At 41.5% G+C, this 19,205-nt stretch overlaps 1 protein-coding gene across 2 annotated transcripts in view; it reads left to right on the forward strand.

The window, feature by feature from the left end:
* The window catches only part of TMEM45A (transmembrane protein 45A), a 628,573-nt gene that overhangs the window by 175,985 nt on the left and 433,383 nt on the right, over positions 1 to 19,205 (forward strand). For both annotated transcript variants that reach the window (XM_086934543.1, XM_086934542.1), the window contains exon 2: positions 18,923 to 19,013. The gene's annotated coding sequence lies outside the window, so the exon portion shown is untranslated. The remainder of the gene's footprint in view (positions 1 to 18,922; positions 19,014 to 19,205) is intronic.

Here is a 19,205-nt window from a genome sequence, read left to right on the forward strand (position 1 = left end):
CTAGGAGATGTCCCCTGTCTGTGCACTAGAGGCAGACTTTAGCCCTTTGACCTAAGGTGCTTTTGACTTCATGTGTACTGGGGTGTCCTGAGGCGGCTGACAGTGACTCTGAATCACACCCTAGCGAACTTTATTGAGGTATGCATACTGGAATCCTTTCTCTGCCCCAAACCTAAGAAAGTGGGAATCAGGATACCATACATAGGCCCAAGCTGAAGGATAACTGACAGAATATCGAGGAGCAAAATATCGACCTGACTAAATAATAAATATAGAATGCCCGAATATCGAATTCCTATCTTCAAACAGGTAAGTACAAAAATATTGTTGTAAAAAATATAGACAGTCAAAATATCGAATTTTTTAAATGTCTTAAAAGTAATTTAAAATTAATATAATAATAAATATAATTAATTTAAACATACTTAAAATCCGTAAATAAACTTAAAATTAATAAATAATTAATGTAACTTCTTTTTTTTTAAAATAATTTGAATACACATATATATATATATATATATATATATATATACATGTTATTAACAAAACATATACAATATTTTCAACGTAGGATAGCGAGAGGGTTACATTTAATATTCCCACTCCAGAGAGTGCAACAGTAGGGAAAGCATTGGATAGCGTAGAGGTAAAAATTACTATTCCCACTCCAGAGAGTGCAACAGTAGGGAAGCATTGGATAGCGTAGGGGTAAAAATTACTATTCCCACTCCAGTGAGTGCAAGAGTAGGGAAAGTGTTGGATAGCGGGAGATTAAAAATTATTATTCCCACTCCAGTGAGTGCAAAAGTAGGGAGAACATTGGATAGCGCAGGGGTAAAAATTACTATTCCCACTCCAGACAGTGCAACAGTAGGGAAAGCGTTTGATAGCGTACGCATAAAATGTACTATTCCCACTCCAGTGAGCGCAACAGTAGGGAAAGCATTGGATAGCGTAGGGGTAAAAATTACTATTCCCACTCCAGAGAGTGCAACAGTAGGGAAAGCGTTTGATAGCATAGGGGTAAAAATTACTATTCCCACTCCAGTGAGTGCAACAGTAGGGAAAGCGTTGGATAGCGTAGAGGTAAAAATTACTATTCCAACTCCAGAGAGTGCAACAGTAGGGAAAGCGTTGGATAGCGTAGGGGTAAAAATTACTATTCCCACTCCAGAGAGTGCAACAGTAGGGAAAGTGTTGGATAGCGTAGGGGTAAAAATTACTATTCCCACTCCAGTGAGTGCAACAGTAGGGAAAGCGTTGGATAGCGGGTGGGTAAAAATTACTATTCCCACTCCAATGAGTGCACCAGTAGCGAAAGCATTGGATAGCGGGAGAGTAAAAATTACTATTCCCACTCCAATGAGTGCAACAGTAGGGAAAGCATTGGATAGCGGGAGAGTAAAAATTACTATTCCCACTCCAGAGAGTGCAACAGTAGGGAAAGCGTTGGATAGCGTAGTGGTAAAAATTACTATTCCCACTCCAGAGAGTGCAAGAGTAGGGAAAGCGTTGGATAGCGTAAGGGTTCAAATTACTATTCCCACTCCAGTGAGTGCAACAGTAGGGAAAGCGTTGGATAGCGGGAGGGTAAAACTTACTATTCTCACTCCAGAGAGTGCAAAAGTAGGGAAAGCGTTGGATAGCGTAGAGGTACAAATTACTATTTCCACTCCAGAGAGTGCAACAGTAGGGAACGCGTTGGATAGCGTAGGAGTAAAAATTACTATTCCCACTCCAGTGAGTGCAACAGTAGGGAAAGTAAATACTTCATATATGAATTAAATTAAATATTAATACCAATTACAAATAATATTAAATAATTAACAATTTTATATAATATATAAATGAATCATTTAAAAATACAAATGAAATTTAATTATTAAAAAAATTACCTACTAATACAAATTATTTACCAATAAACACTAAATTAATTAACAATTAATAAAACATTTAATATTACAACAAAAATAAGCAATAAATAAATTTAAAAATGTGATTATTTATAATTTAATTACTTCCAACACCATTCCCCTATAAACGCACAACCCACTACTGAAAATAAATTATTAAAATTAACATAAATATCAATTAATCAATTAATTAAAACTATTGACCAATTATATTTTAATTAATTACCACTTAATAATTAATTAACAATTAATTCAAAGTAAATACCAATAAATAAATTAACATATTTAATTAATAATATTTAAATTACTTCCCACCCTATTCCCCTATAAACCCACAACCGCTGCAGAAAATACATTAATTTAATTAACATAATTATCAATTAATCAATTAATTAAAATTAATTACCAATTATATTTTAATTAATTACCAATTAATAATTAATTACCAATTAATTCAACATAAATACCAATAAATAAATTAACATATTTAATTATTTATATTTAAATTACTTCCCACCCTATTCCCTAAAAACCCACAACCCACTGCAGAATTATATTATGCTAAAATTAAATACAATTAAATTAATTAATTAAAATGAATTATAAAATAAATATACACTTTTCACACATATAGTAACATAAAAACCACTTTAAAAAATTCATATTAACTTACTTACCTCAAATTCGATATTTTTGTTGTCTTTATTCTGTCCATTCGATATTTTGTCCATTCTATATTTTGGATTCGATATTAATGCCATTCTATTCGATATTTTGCTATTCTATTCGATAATTTTGTTATCTATATTCTGTCCATTCGATATTGTGCCTATTCTATTTTTTTTACTCGATATTTTGGCCAATCGATATTTTTTATTCGATATTATGACTGTACACCCAAGCTGAAGACAGAGCGCTGTGCATTGAGGAGGCCCATGCCCTACGCAGGAGTCTGACAACGGCACTCTGGCCGGAGGTGGTGGATGAATGGCATTGCCCTTCAAGTATGGAAACCTATCCAGTGTCCCCAGGCTAGATAGCGAACCTGATGACTCTGGCTCAGAGTAGTAGGAAACGAGGGTATGCTACGGGGCTCCCCTTACTGTGGAGAGCCTGCACTGACAGGCATGCATGGGCCCACTCCTCCCCCCCTCGAGTTAATGGTCAGGAGGTTACCAGCTGGTCGCGGTTTCCTTCCCCCCTCTGTTGTCCCCTTCGCCCCCAGGCGTCCGGCACAGCCCCCCCCCAAACAGACATTGATGCGTTGCACAGATATCTTATCCTCGAGACAACTGTCACCCAGTTTGGAGTTGGTTTTTTGTTCACTATTTGACCTATCCTAAAACATGGGTTAAACCATAGACAACACAGGACTGAGATTCCTCACTAGAATGACCCGCATGACTGAGGTTACGCACACTTCTGTCATATTAGAATCCTAGGTAGCCTATCAACACCGCACTACACATATGAGGGTCAACCTGTGGAACGTTCCAGGGGGAAGGACTCTGTTGAAGACAGATGTCGTATTACATTGTTACATTTCAAGATGCACAAAACTATGATATGTATGATAAAAATGGCAATAAAAAGATTTTAACAAAACAAAAGGTACAGAACTTTTATTTTGGAAAGTTTTGTGTACATTTCTCGAAAGACAGCAAAGCTATTAGGGAAACAAGAAATGCCTTTTGAATGGAAACTAACCTTACCATAAGTACTCACTGAACACAGCCCACTTACTTATGAATTACAGATTGGCTTTAGCCACTCTATAGTTATGATTAGGAGTACCAGAGACAGGAATTCCTCAGATTTTTCACCATTAATAACTGCACCAGTTTGACGGATCTCTTCGAAACTTTGATGACCTATTCTTCCTTCTATATTAGAGGATGATGCAAACTGTCATGGTGATTGGTCAAGGGGTTGCTATGATAAAAGGGGATCTGAAAGTGCATTTTTCTGCCAATGCTTTTTCATAGCCCTTTGTATCTTACATAGCACGATAACGGCTGAACGGATTTACATGAAATTTAACAGGATTAGACATTATGGTGGGAAGATGATCCTTTTGCACACAACAGGTTAGTAGGGTAAGTATTGTTTAATTTTTCTCTTAGTGATATCTGTTGTTGCTGTATTTTAGCAAACATTTGCAGTTTTTTGCAAAAATACAGTGATATATAGCGTTGAAAAGCTATTATGTGATTGGGTAATGACTGCTTTTACAAAAGTTGAAGGCAGCCATGTTGTTTTTAGGTAGACTTTTCCTGTGCTGTGTATTTTGGTTTTAGATGTAGGTAAGTATTAAATATGTTATTTTCCCCTACATTTTACCCTTTTAATGAAGTGGGAATAGCTAGGGGAAATTATTTATATGTATATATATTTTAATTGACGGAGTACCATGTTGCCGCCTCTGGAGTTCTGTAGTACCAAAAATAAATTGGAATTTAAAAAATAAAAAAACTACACTGTAGTACCCTATATTTTACACCACTCCACTCTACACCACTCCACTCTATACCACTCCATTGTATGCCACTACACTGTACCCCCTTCAACTTTATGCCACTCTGATGCACTCTATTCCACTGTACGCTACTCCACTCTATGCCACTCCACTGGATGCCACTTCAATGTACACCACTCCACCGTATGATATTCCACTGTATACTATTACACTATACGCCACTCCACTATATGACAATCCACGGTACGCTATTATATTGTACATCCCTCCATTCTATGGCACTGCACTCTATGCCACTCTGCAGTATATTGTTCCACTATAGGCTACTCCATTCTGTCACTACACTGGGCACCAGTAGCACTCAATGTTAATCTGCTCTTCACCACGCCACTGTATTTTTCTCCACTATATGTCAAGCCACTCTACACCACTCCACTCTTTGCTACTACACTCTATACTGTTTCACTGTACACCACTCTACCCTACAACACTCCACTCCATGCCACTCCACATTACGCTATTACTCTGTATGCCACTACAGTCTACCTTACTTCACTCTACACCACACCACTCTACTACACTCCACTCTACCACACTCCACTCTACCACACTCTACTGTATTCCACTCCACACCACTCCACTTTACACCAATACACCAGTGCACTGTACACCACTCTGCTCTACTTCTGTGCTAGTCCACAGTACGCAACTACACTATTCTTCACTCTATTCTACTTCACTAAACTCCACTCCATTCTACGCTGTTGCACTTTACCACACTCCAGTGTATGCCCTTCCACAGTGTGCATTCCAGTATTGGCCACTCCACTCTAAGGCACTCCACTCTATCCTATTCCAATGTACACCACTACACTGTACATCACTCCTACTCTACGCCAGACAAGCCTACAGCACTCCACTGTATGAGAATGATGAAATAGAAAGTGCCAGCGCAAGTAAATATATTTATAATCTTTTTTTGATCCTTTTTATTGAATCCAGTGTACTTTATATAAAGCTTTTTTCTCTTCATTGTTATTCAAAGACGTAATGTAATATAGAGATACAGCCGCCAACACGTGCTCTCCCCCCCAAGATGTATTTCAGCCTGGGCTTCCTCCGGGCCTAGGGACATCATACATCAGAGGGTTCTTACAAGGTTCAGTGCAGTCCTAGGCGGGGAGGTTCTTTACAAGGTCACTTAGTAACAAAGGTCTTTCAGTTCATTCTGAGTGGGGGTATCAGTCTGCTTGAGCTCCACTGTATGCCACTCTACTCTACGCTACTCCACTGTATGCCAGTCCAGTTTACAATACTCACTCTAAGCTACTCCACTGTATGCTGATAAACTGTATTATACTTCCATCTATGCCACTCCACTGTATGCCAATACACCCTGCATTATTCAACTATACGCAAATCCACTATGGGCACTCCGCTCTATGCTAATCCTCTCCCTGCTGCTCCACTCTACGCCACTCTAATATCCACTATTCCTCTGTACGTCACTCCACTGTACACCACTTCACTCTGTGAAACTCTACTCTGTCCCACTCCATTCTATGCCACTCCGCTCTACGCCACTACATTGTACGCCACTGCACCATATGCCACTCTACTCTATGCCACTCTACTCTGCCACTCCAGTCAATGCCACTGCACTCTTGGCAACTCTACTCTATGCCAGTCCACACCACCCTACCCTATTCCACTCTATGCCACTCTACTATATGCCACTCCATTGTACACTATTCCACTCTACCCCACTACACACTATGATACTCTAGTGTACCACATTCCACTGCACACTATTCCACTCTACGCCACTTCACGCTACGCTATTGTACCGTATGCCACTACACTGTACACAATGCTACTGCACTGTACACTATTACTCAACTCCAGTGTACCACATTCCACTTTACGAAACTATACTCTACCACAGAACACTTTACTGCACTCTTCTTTACTCTACTGTACCACACTCCACTTAATGACACTCCACTCACGGACAGTAAACTCTACAATTTCAAAACATTTTTTAGTTAAAAATAGGAAAACATTGAAATTCAATGAAAAAAACAAAGGTTAAATCTTTGTTATGGTTAGGAAAATTCTACTCTATCTATACAAACCAAACTTAAATTACACAAAGAGTAGAAATGTTATACCTTAAATTTATAATTTACTCAACACTTTTAAATTACTATAACTTTATTTATTCTTTCTATACAAACAAGACAAACTACCTTTAATTTATAATGTAGGCATCACCTTCAAATTATTGTAACTCGAGCACCTCCATACACAGTGTATTCAACTCAGTAGCTACAACGCATTAACTATAACTCGTCACTCTACCATGCACTCTGTTCTCCTAAATAATGTGATTTGCGACGGCATAAGTGTTGTTGTAAATGCTATCATTTTAAATGGTAATATTGATATAATATGAAAGGGTATAAGCAGTGCATAGAGAAGGCGACAGTTATAGTTCATGGTACAGGAAGAAATTACTAGCGGCAGCTCCTCCGCTGTGGCGTAGGAGCATTGCCTCACCTCCCCGCAAAGTCAAACCAAAAATAAAATGATAAACATTTTATTTTTCGTCCTGTAGCTGAGTCTTGGGGGGGCGGGGCCACAGCATTGCAGCAGGGGAGGAGTGGTGGGCACTGCTGTCAGTGCGCATGACAGTTTGGCCGACCCTCTCAGGACGGCCTAACCGTCATACGTACTGACATCTTTCCAACCCAAGTTTGTTGCTGGATGGAGAGAGCAGCAGGCACAGGCACCCAGCTCTCAAAGGAGCTCAAAGCAAGCCCTCTCCCCCCAATCCTGACACTGCTCTCATGGGTATGAGAGCAGCGTCTGGAGTGGCCGTAGGGGAGTCTGATGGCTTCAGCCTGTGACCAGAGGAGCAGAAGAGTGGCAGGTACGTTTTTTTATTGTTTGTTTTATTACAGGCCCCTCCCCCACTGCCAACCACATTGCCCTGACACCAGCCACTACTGGAGATTGCCCTCATTTTGTTAATTTCAGTGATGTCATTTTAAGTGTCATCAGTGATGTCATCAATTATGCCATTTAACATGTTGTGAGTGAGGTAATTTTTGAGATCATAACCAGTGGTATAGCTAGCTCAGTAAACTCTAGCCAGTGAATTTCAGAAGTTATATGGTTGATAAATGTTAGTCTTCACCTTTTTTCAAAAACTAACTATGTCACTTTAACACTTGGTTTTCCATACATACATATATACATTCATACTCATATACATACATATACATATTCAGAAAAAAACAAAGGTTAAATATAAGTTATAGTTGGGAAAACTTTTTTATGTTTGCTAAACAAACCCAACTTAAACTACACAAAATTAGACATTCTAAAGTTAACGTTCTAGTTTTAATTTATCGTTTATGCATCACTTTCAAATTAATAAGTCATACTTATAACTCACATTTATGCTTATGCGCCACATTAAAATTCATATAACTCACGCACCTCCGTACAGAATGTTCTCACCTCACTCACCGTTCTACATGAACTATAACTCGCCTCTTCTCCATGCACTACTTATTCCCATGTGAAATTATTGAATTAATACCAACACTTATGACATCTGAAACTAAATAATGTGGCAAAACATAGTGCATGCTACAGAGGTGCGTTATATCCTTGGAGGCCCACCCCCCTCCTGGGGCGCCCCCACGGCCGATCATCACCAAGCTCTTCAACTTCAGGGACCATGATAATGTACTTCACTTGGCGAGAGAGAAACATCCACTGTGATACTAGGGCCACATCTCCATTTATTTGGACTTCACCAGAAATATCCAGGAGGCTATTTGTGAGTTGCTTCCCGTGAAGCGCAGGCTGTGCCAGGCTGGTATCCCATACGCCATGGTCTATCTGGCATGCCTCAGGATTATGCAACAAAATAAACCACACATCTTTGAAACACCTCAAAGTGTGAACAGCACTCTTCAGGGGGCAATTTAAATGAAGTAGAATGATCTGGAACCCATCTTTGCCCTCCCACTTTACAGTGTTGACCAGCTTTTTTGTGGGTTTCATGTGTTGACTGCTCTCTACGCATACGTGATTGATGAATGAATGAATGAATGAATGAAAGTGAATTTATAAACAGCGCGATTGCTGCCCTGAGGCGTCCAAGCGCTAAAAAAGGAACCAGTGAAGGATAAAGAGGTTGAGAACCAGAAGAGGGAAAAGAACTGAGTTAAGTTAAACAGAATTGAATAGGTGTGTTTTTAATTGTTTACGGAAGGAAACGAGATCAGGATTGGATCTCAGGTGAAACGGGAGGGAGTTCCAGATCTTGGCGGCGTTGAAGGCGTACGTCCTTCCGCCAGTTCTAGACCTTTTGACTCTGGGGACTGCTGCCATGAAGGCCTGACTAGAGCGCAAATTTCTACCTGGGTGATACTGGCTTACTAGGTCACGGGTGATTGGAGGACCCGAATCCCAGAAAGCTTGATGGGCAATACACATTGCTTTAAAAAAGACTCTCTTACGCACTGGGAGCCAGTGAAGATTGGTCAGAGCCGCCTTTACTGACAATCTGCGAGGAATCTGCAGCAGCGTACGCGCGGCACAGTTTTGTACCAGCTGTAGTCTCTTTAAGGTGTACTCTGGTGCACCCAGATATAGGACATTGTTGGAGTCCAGCCGTGATTGTATCAGGCCCTGTATGGCTATCTGCTTTGCCTCCATTGGGAGCAAAGGAAGAACTTTCTTCAGTGTCCTGAGTATTCCAAAGCAGGTGGCTGAAAGCTTTGTGGCCTGGGTGTTGAGTGAAAGACTCCTGTCCAGCCATACCCCTAGGCTTTTGATGTTATCCTTCGGGGCCGGGGGGGGACCTAGACAGGGGGGCCACAATGAGTTGAAAAATGTGGGGTCGGCAGGGCCCAGGAGCATGAGCTCCGTTTTGTCACCATTAAGTTTTAATGATGACTGAGTCATCCAGGTCTTCTCCTCCTCCAGACATTTGGTAAGTCCCCCTGATCGTGGTTGAAGAGCCTCCTGCGCTAATGAGACCACCAGCTGGGTATCGTCCGCATAGGATATGATCTTAACTCCATACGGACGAACTACCTCAGCCAGTGGCCTCATATAGATGTTGAAAAGCGCGGGGCTTAATGAGGAGCCCTGCGGGACTCCGCACTTCAGGGGAATGCTAGAAGACACTGTCTGTCCATCAAACACTTGGAATGACCTGTCGCGCAAAAAAGATTTTAACCAGAGCCACGCCTTGTCCACAATGCCGACATTCGAAAGACGGTTCAGTAAGGTGGCATGACTGACCGTGTCGAATGCCGCACTGAGATCAAGGAGGACCACTGCCACTGATCCTCCCTGATCAAGGATTTTCCTGGACTCCTCGATGACCATTAGGAGGGCGGATTCTGTTCCATGCTTAGGCCTGAACCCTGTCTGGGTGGTGTCTAGCAGCTGGTTATCCTCAAGGAAGCTGACCAGCTGGAGATTGACATACCTCTCCACGATCTTACTCACCCAGGGAAGCAGGGAAATCGGACGATAGTTCCCAAAATCCGATGGTTCCAGATTGGGCTTTTTTATCAGCGCTCGGACCATCGCCCGTTTCCAAGCAGAAGGGACAATGCCCGAGGCAATGGAGGCATTTAGCAGGTTCCTAATGATCGGTAGGACAGTCTGAAAGACCAACATCATGGCCTCAGGAGGTGCCGGATCAGATGGAGATCCGGATTTTACTTTCCGAGCCATGGACTCCAATACTTCGAGATCCATGCAAGGAAAGTGACTGAGCAGAGGTGGAGGGGCTGGAGCGGAGTCTAAGGTCTTGATTTTATCCTGAATTAGCGGAGGGATGGGAGTAAGAGTGCAGGGAAAGGAGGCATATATTTTATTTACTTTTGCTGAAAAAAATTCAGCCAAGTCATTGCACTGGGAAACAGACTTTTCCTTCAAAGCAATTGGGGACGGGAGTTTTGTGAGTTTTTGCAGGGTTTGAAAAATTTCTCTAGGTTTGGATTTTGCAGCTAAGATCTTGTCAGAGAAGTACACTGCTTGGGCGGCTTTTAGTTCCCTTTTATATGCTTTTATCTCCTCTCGATATCGAGTCTTTTCCTCTATGGAGTAGTCTAGGCGCCATTTTCTTTCGATTTGCCGGCATTGGCGCTTTTTGTTCCTAAGTGCCTCTGAAAACCACGGTGCTGTTTTATGAAGGCGTTTTACCGTTGATTTCTTGAGGGGGAGGATGGATTCGAGAGAGTGCAGGATCCAGTTTTCATAGGCCTGGTTAGCCAAACATGGATCCTCGTTGTTAGGGGGAAGTTCTTTCATAAGTAGGTTTTTCCATTCCTCTATAGGTATCCGTGCCCAGGATCTGGTGAGTCTTATCGATGGTTTTACCGGCCCGGATTTCTGAGTAGACCAAGTAAAGGGCACCAAAAAGTGGTCAGTCCACGGGAGGGGGAGCGGAAACCCAACCACAAGGTCCTCGCAGTTACTGAACACTGGGTCTAACAGGTGACCCTTCTCATGGGTCGATGCTTTTACTCGTTGGCTAAGTTGCAACGCAGCCAGGTCATCGGCTAACGTGATAGCCAGAGAATCCAGCGGTGAGTCAAAATGAAAATTGAGGTCACCTAACACGGTATAGTTGGCAGAAGTGCTAACGTGTGGTGCCATAATTACTGATAAAAGATTGTGAAATTGTTTAGGGGGACCAGGTGGGCGGTATATCAATGTGCCTGAAAAGCAATGGTTAGGGGAGAACTCCAGCGAGAAAGCGAGGCTCTCACAGTCTGGGATAGTTTCAGGGATGAGTCTACAGTGATATTGTTCCTTGAATATAATTGCTAACCCTCCACCTCTACCCTCCGAACGATCTTGTCGGATGATTTGAAAGCCCGAGGGGAGGGAGGTTACAACAGCCGGGTCAGAGTCGGGTGTCAGCCATGTTTCAGATAGAAATACTGCGTCCGGCGAACGATCTTCTAGTAGAATCGAGATTTCCACCTTATGTTTTGGCAGAGATCTGCAGTTTAGTGAAAACATACGGTATTCCTGCTGCGGTGATTTAGTTTGCCACCGGGTGAAAGGGGCGTTGCAATGTGGACAAATGGTTGGAAGGGACGTTACCTCGTAGCGATGCAGCTCACAGACCGGACCTGAGGACCTCATGCCAAGGAGGACCTCCGCACTGTAGGTTATGGGATGTTTGGCATAGGATGTAGGGAAGGTGGCCCCTGGCCCGGACTCGGCGCGGACGAGCGCAGACGAGCTTGCCTTATGCGCGCCTTCGGCGCGCAATCGTCGCGCCCGCTGCGCTCGTCCGCTGCGCTTCCTGTATGGACACATGATGTCTCCATACAATGTGACTGTAGACTATTCGAAATATCTTACCTTGTACTGTGTGCCCAGCACATATTGTTAACATTTGGGGTATGTAGAGGTTGGCTGTACCCATATGGTCCACAGGTCAATATCCCTCTAACCCAGTGGCGTAGCTAGACCTACTGCCAAGCAGGGGGGACCCTAAGTTTGTCACCCGGCGCGGGTAGGAGCGGTGGGGGTGGCGGCCGATGTACGACTTGTTCCGGGGAGGTCTGGCAGCCGACAGACACCTTGTTCACGGGGGTGGTGGTGGTAATCAGACACTACTTGCTTACCTCCGCAGCCCCCCAAAAAAGCCTCCCCTCCGCTAACTATACCACTGCCTTATCCCCTAAATTAGATGGGTTGTTCCATTAATGTCTTACTCCCATTTGGGATAGAGTTTCATCACCATTGAGAAGATTCTTACTTAGAATGTTCTTGTGGTTGGTTACCATGTTACACCTGCCCGGCAGACTCTCCTCTTTTTTGGTAGCATTGGCCAGCCAGCACTCAGCTTTTCCTTGGGGTAACCCCCATGTGGCTAAAACTATTGCTGTTTGGTTTGATGTTGTTTTTGGCTCGGTTTTTGCGCCATACTGTGGGTTTACTTGGGAAGATGACTGCTGGTGGGTAGAGTTGCTGGTGTTACGGGGGTTGGGGTTTTTTGTGGTCTACATTATTGTTTTGCAGGTATATGCCCCCCTTTCTCTGTGCTGTATACACTGGTTTCTGCTCCTCACATTTAATTTTACCTATTTGTTCTTCATGCACCAAAGCAAACCACACATCATGTCTTAACACATGAGGCTAAGTGCACTAGCACGGCATCTCCTTCTAGTAAATGAGCACAGATCAATCTACTGACATGGAATATGCGGGGGCTAAATAACCCGCAGACATGCCAGCAAATACTACCTGGACATACACAAAATTGACATAGCCCTGCTTCATGAGACCCATCTTAGGGCGGGCAGCCCTCCCAGTTTTGCCTCCAAATGGTGTGGCTATAATGCATTAGCCTCTTACTCATCATATACTAGAGGTACACCTGATTAAGCATGGGAAACCCTTCCAGTTGCTGCACGAAATCAGTGGCCCGCTAGTTCACTTTAACTTAATTGAGGCCCTAATACATGGAAACACATTACCATCATTAACACATGCAGTCCCAACACAGACAACTCTGAATTTTTTAAGACACATTTGAGGCACGTATTGTCGGTTGGCCCCCTAGAAGATACTTTCAGAAGGAGATTTTAACCAGCTACTTGACAAACACAAGGACTGATCCAATGCTGCGGCCCATACACACAATACAGCTGCAGCTACATTATTAGCGATCATGCAGGTGGAGGGTCTGGTCGATGGATTGGTGTCAGTACAACGCGTTGTGTTACAACGCATTCCGTTACAACGCAGATTTTACAACGCGGGATCCATTACAACGGATGTCATTACAATGCATGGCATTACATCGCAGATGCTATTACAACGCATGGCATTACATCGTAAGTATAGGTAAGTATACCTTTTTTTAAAAATGTTATTTAGTTTATTGTAATTAATTTTTTTTTAATTTAATTAAAAGACATTTTAAAATTGTCATTAATTTAATTTAATAAAATAATATCTATTTAATAAATGTAATTTTATTAGAAATTGTAATTAGTTTAATTTAATTTAAAAAAAGTAATTAGTTTAATGTACATATTTTTTATAATGAAATTAAATTAAATTAATAATAATAATTAATTTAATTTAATTAATTTAATTAAATAATGTAAAATAATTAATTTAATTTATTAAATTTAATTTAATTAATTTAAAAAAAAATATTAAAATAGCCAATAATTTAATTTAATAAAATAATATCTATTTAATAAATGTAATTTTAATAAAAAATGGGAATAATTTAATTTAATTTAAATAATAAAATTAACTTAATGTACATTTTTTTAAAATTGATATGAAATTTAATTAATTGAAATAATTTATTTAATTTAATTAATTTAATTTAAAAATGTAATTAATGAAATAATATTCATTTAATTTATTAAACATATTTTAATTAATTTAACAATGGTAAATATAATTTAAGTAACCCAAAACACAAACCCCTGTACCCCAAAATCCAAACCCTGCCCTAAAACCTAAAAACACCCCTGTACCCCAAAACCCAAACCCTGCCTTAAAACCTAAAAACACCCCTGTACCCCAAAACCCAAACCCTACCCTAAAACCTAAAAACACCCCTGTACCCCAAAACCCAAACCCTGCCCTAAAACCTAAAAACACCCCTGTACCCCAAAACCCAAACCCTACCCTAAAACCTAAAAACACCCCTGTACCCCAAAACCCAAACCTTGCCCTAAAACCTAAAAACACCCCTGTACCCCAAAACCCAAACCCTGCCCTAAAACCTAAAAACACCCCTGTACCCCAAAACCCAAACCCTGCCCTAAAACCTAAAAACACCCCTGTACCCCAAAACCCAAACCCTACCCTAAAACCTAAAAACACCCCTGTACCCCAAAACCCAAACCCTGCCCTAAAACCTAAAAACACCCCTGTACCCCAAAACCCAAACCCTGCCCTAAAACCTAAAAACACCCCTGTACCCCAAAACCCAAACCCTGCCCTAAAACCTAAAAACACCCCTGTACCCCAAAACCCAAACCCTGCCCTAAAACCTAAAAACACCACTGTACCCCAAAACCCAAAACCCTGCCCTAAAACCTAAAAACACCCCTGTACCCCAAAACCCAAACCCAGCCCAAAAACCTAAAAATACCCAAACACCCCAAAACATATACATCAGTACCCCAAAACATATACTCCTATACTCATACTTATTTAAAAAATTACTTAAATTAATATATTTAATTTATAATATTTAAAAACGAAATAAATATTTTTTTTATAATTAATAATAATTCAATTATAAAATATTAAATAAAAAAAAAAAATTAAATACTTACCAATACTTACGATGTAATGGTATGCGTTGTAATAGCATCTGCTATGTAATGCCATGCGTTGTAATGGCATGCATTGTAATGGTATTTGCGATGTAATAGCTGCGTTGTAACAGCATTACGTTGTAATAGTTGCGTTGTAAGAGTAACACACCCTGGTCGATATATGGCATTTAAGACAACCCTCTCTTGCTGAAGGCCCGCATGTCTCCCCTGTACACAACTCCTGGGCACAGCTGGAATATTGGCTCTGTACTCAAGATGTGGGCATCTGGACGAAAGCTATAAAACATCTCCCTGCACTTTCTCAGATCACGCCCAGTCAAGTTGACGTTAAAAGTACCATAACCTAAACAATGTGCATTTACATGGAGACTCAATCCCACGGCCCTCCTTGACACTATCTTTAATGAAGAGCTCAAGTCCGAAATAATACACTACTTTCAGGTGAATGCCAAGTCTGTCAGAAGGGTGGGCACCCTCTGGGAAAGCCTTCAAGGCATATCTGTGCAGTGTCTGTATTGCCAAACAGCATGGAATCTACAATTTCCTGCACACACTGCTTGACAAGCTAGAGGCCAAGATTAAACCCCTTCGAGCATACAAGCAGGGCCCACCAACTGCCTAGAAGATGGCAGGACTAAGCCAAATGAATTCATGGAGGTTACAGACCAGGTGGCAAAACATACCCACAGGCCCTCAAACGCCAGAGCAATATGGGAAGGCAGAGCGGCTGAGTAGAAGCAATTACTGAGCCAGGCTCGAATGCCACAAGTGATCCTCCAGATCCAAAGAGATGATAGTGAGGTTGTATATGAAGCAGAGGATATACTTGAAGAGTTTCTTCAATATTACTCCAGCATATACAGGTCCCACATCAGCCAGGCCAAGACCATTTACACTGCAGACTTTGATCACATAGCCCTGGCGTGGCTGGAGGGACCGCAGAGCCAGTTCCTTGACACACATATTGTGCTGGTGGAGCTCACACCTGTGATATTGAGTCTTCCCACCTGCAAGACCCCAGGATGTGATGGCTTTCCTACGGACTTTTAAAAAGCCTTCTCTAAGCTATTGGCCCCTAAACTCTTGAAGGTATATAACGAAGTGGGGGAGAATTACATACTTCCTCCATCTTTAATAGAGGCCATGTTTATAGCCTTCTTAAAACCTGACAAGCTCCTGTCGCCCTCTATCTCTACTCAATGTAGATGCTAAAATACTTGCCAAGGTGCTTGCTAACCTGTTCAAGCTTCATTTTCCTGACCTTGTGCTTCCCAGACCAGGCGGGGTTCATACCAGGGGGCTCAAATTCTCACAATCTGCGATCTCTCTTTGGAGTGAAGCAAATAGGTGATTTCAGACTTGAATGTGGTGGCCGTCTTCTTAGACGCCACTAAGGCATTTAATTTCTTGAAACAGGCATACATAATTTGCTGTCCTGTCGCAAATGGGATTTCCCATCAGTTTCATAAACTCGGTTAAGTTACTATATTGTGAGCCACTAGCAGGGTATGATTGAATTGCTTGCTATTGCACCCATTTCTAAAAGTAAGGGGCACTCTACAAGGGTGCAGCTCTCGCCAGTGATGTATGCGCTGTCATCAGAACCGGTGGCATCTGCAATCAGGCCGATGCACCCTGATAGAGGCTGGTTTTTCCCCTCTCATAATTTTCTGGTTTCCCTATATGCGGACGACATCACTACACTTCCATTATCTAGCTAAAACCTTGAGCCCAGTCATCAGGGAGTTCACTATCTTCAGGACCTAATCGAGGATCACTATTAACTGGAACAAATTGACCCTATTCCACCTAACGCCTAGCACCCTCATTTGCTCCCTGGAGTTCCCACTTTCTTAGTGCTTTGCATCAATCAAGTATCTGGGTGTGCAGATAAGTAGGGATAACTATGCGGTGGCTCTAGCAAAAATCGAAGATCAGGTAGCTAGATGGAAATGCATGACTCTCTCGTTGATGGGCAAGATAGCCTACAATGAAAATGATCATACTGTCCAGGTTACTTTATTTATTTCATAACATCTCCGTCACACTGCATCAAACATTCTTTAAAACATTCAGATAATATATGATCGCCTTGGCTTGAGCAAACAAACAGCCCAGAATTCGCTGGGAGGTGTCGACCCTGCCATATGAACAGGGTTGCCTGGGTGCACCAGAATTTAAACTCTAATAGAACCTTGGCCAGGCACACTTTTCCCATTACTAGCTGCACCCTTCCCTCATATATGTAATATAGCAGTAGAATAAGATACCACACTCCCCCATGCACTGAGAGCGAGGCTGGGCCGGCTGCCTAAGTGTACCCACTGTGAGATTAACGTGGTGACAACCACTCTGGTGGATTGGCATAGAGCCTGCTGATGACCTGTCTACTCTCCAGAATAACACACTTCCCATTTGTCCAGCTCACTAGAGCGGGAACTGCTCTCCATAGACTACATCTGCACTGGGGGACTATTCCTGCACTGATCTGTGATAATAACGGCTGGACACCGCTCTACTATGGACGCTCTCACTTACCTTAGACTTCGGGAGCTGTGTAGTTAATACCCCCCCCTCTTTCCCTGCCAGCCCCCAACATACAAGGCACTGGAATTCCTTCTCACTACCACATCCAGTAAGAATCTGGTCAGCATGCGATATCGTACAATGCAGTCTGAGACTAAACTGACATATCCCAGGGCTATACTAAAGTGGGAGGTGGAACTAGGTGTTGAAATCCCAGATAAAGACTGGATATACAGTTGTGGACAAACTGGAAGACTGTTGCTCTGCTCTCGATAATGACTGGCACGCAAATGCTGCCATCTCCTAAACTTTTAGCACAAATGGGAAGCCATATCCTCTCTTGAAGGCTTGGGCAGTTCAATATGAGCAGGTAGGTGCGCCTACAAGGGATTTACTGAACTATATATTTGCATCAATTAGTATATACAATTTTGACAAGCTGTATCACATAGCTTGTAATTCAATTTCTTTCAAGAGCAATTCAAATTGTTTACATATGTACAGATCTTTCACACACGATTTAAGACACAGGTGTGTGTATTCAAAAATGATTTTATATTGATCAAAAAATTCTCAAATGTAAAGGGTACAAAATCATAAAACACACAATGCAAACAGAAGTTAGTCATATGAGATGAAATATCCTTCTTAGTTGCAATTGTGAACAACTTTTCACAAATAATTTACAGGCTATCTGAACAATTCAAACAGAAAACATTGCCCTTGATACAATAAAATGAGGAATGTGTGCAGCTGTCAACGTTTCGATCTAATGATGTCTTTGTCCACTAGACCATCTTCAGGTCTTTGGATATATAGATGAATAACCCTTCAGAATTAATAAAGGTAGTAATTGCTCTCGCTAATCCAAAAGAAAGAATGGCGAAACGGTCCACTCTTGTCCGGCACTCAATGGCTACTAGGACTGTGACCGGGAGCCTAGGTATATTTGGAAACTAGTCAGAGGAACATGCATAAGTCTGTGTTCAATAGGATAGAGTTCTAGAATGATCGCGCTCGCTCGAAAATCGGCTACTAAATGAAGAGTTGCGGGCGGCATCTATTTGAACTCACAGTCAAATTATACTAATTGATGCACATATATAGACTCCTAAAATAGCCCTCAGTGGATGCACTTGATGTCGAAAGTGACATCAGGCATTTTGTGGCTTTTGAATTGCTCTTGGCAAAGCAGTGTGTGCCCAGAGAATGGGCCCCTAAGGCTAGCACCTGGCTAGAAGGTATGATATACTGTGGTGAGCAATGGGGCCAGCTACAGCGGTCTACATGAAAGAGCCTACCTACCCCACTCATTGCTCCCTTTTACACATCGGTTTGAATTATGTATGCTAGTTTACCTCAGATTCGGGATATCAAACATCAAAGGAGAACATACCTTGCTGCCATGTTTCCTGGCTAAGATGTTTGTAAATGTGAGATGCTCCTGCACAGTTACCCATACTGTCATTGTCATTAATCGGACCATTATTTTATGTTTGTAATGTTTTTCTTTTTATCTCTTTTCTTTTCATTTCTCTTTGGAAAGCTTATAAATATTTTTGTTTTAAAAAAGTACATTAGGCCTTGGCAAGCATTTCCTTTTAAATTGTGACACTTCCTTATTCTTCTCCATTTCTGTCCAGTTTCCTGACTGAAAAGTGTTTGCAAAATAAACATACCACTTGCAAAGATTGAAAATATTGAATCCAATGAACAAGTTTGTGATACCATAAGGTATGTGTTTGCTTTTCTCTTTTCTCTAGTATTTAACATTGTCTTTTATATTTTGAAACCCTGCAAACATTGGCAAAACCAACATCTCCGCACGTATTCCATTAAGGTGAAACCTATTGCTTTGTCAGTTCTTGTTCATGAGTGTACCTGCGCTGAAAATATTTGAAAGCACTTAAGCATGCTCGGTGCATG

This window comes from Lissotriton vulgaris, chromosome 8 (genome assembly GCF_964263255.1).
Source record: "Lissotriton vulgaris chromosome 8, aLisVul1.2, whole genome shotgun sequence".
NCBI classification, from domain to species: domain Eukaryota; kingdom Metazoa; phylum Chordata; class Amphibia; order Caudata; family Salamandridae; genus Lissotriton; species Lissotriton vulgaris.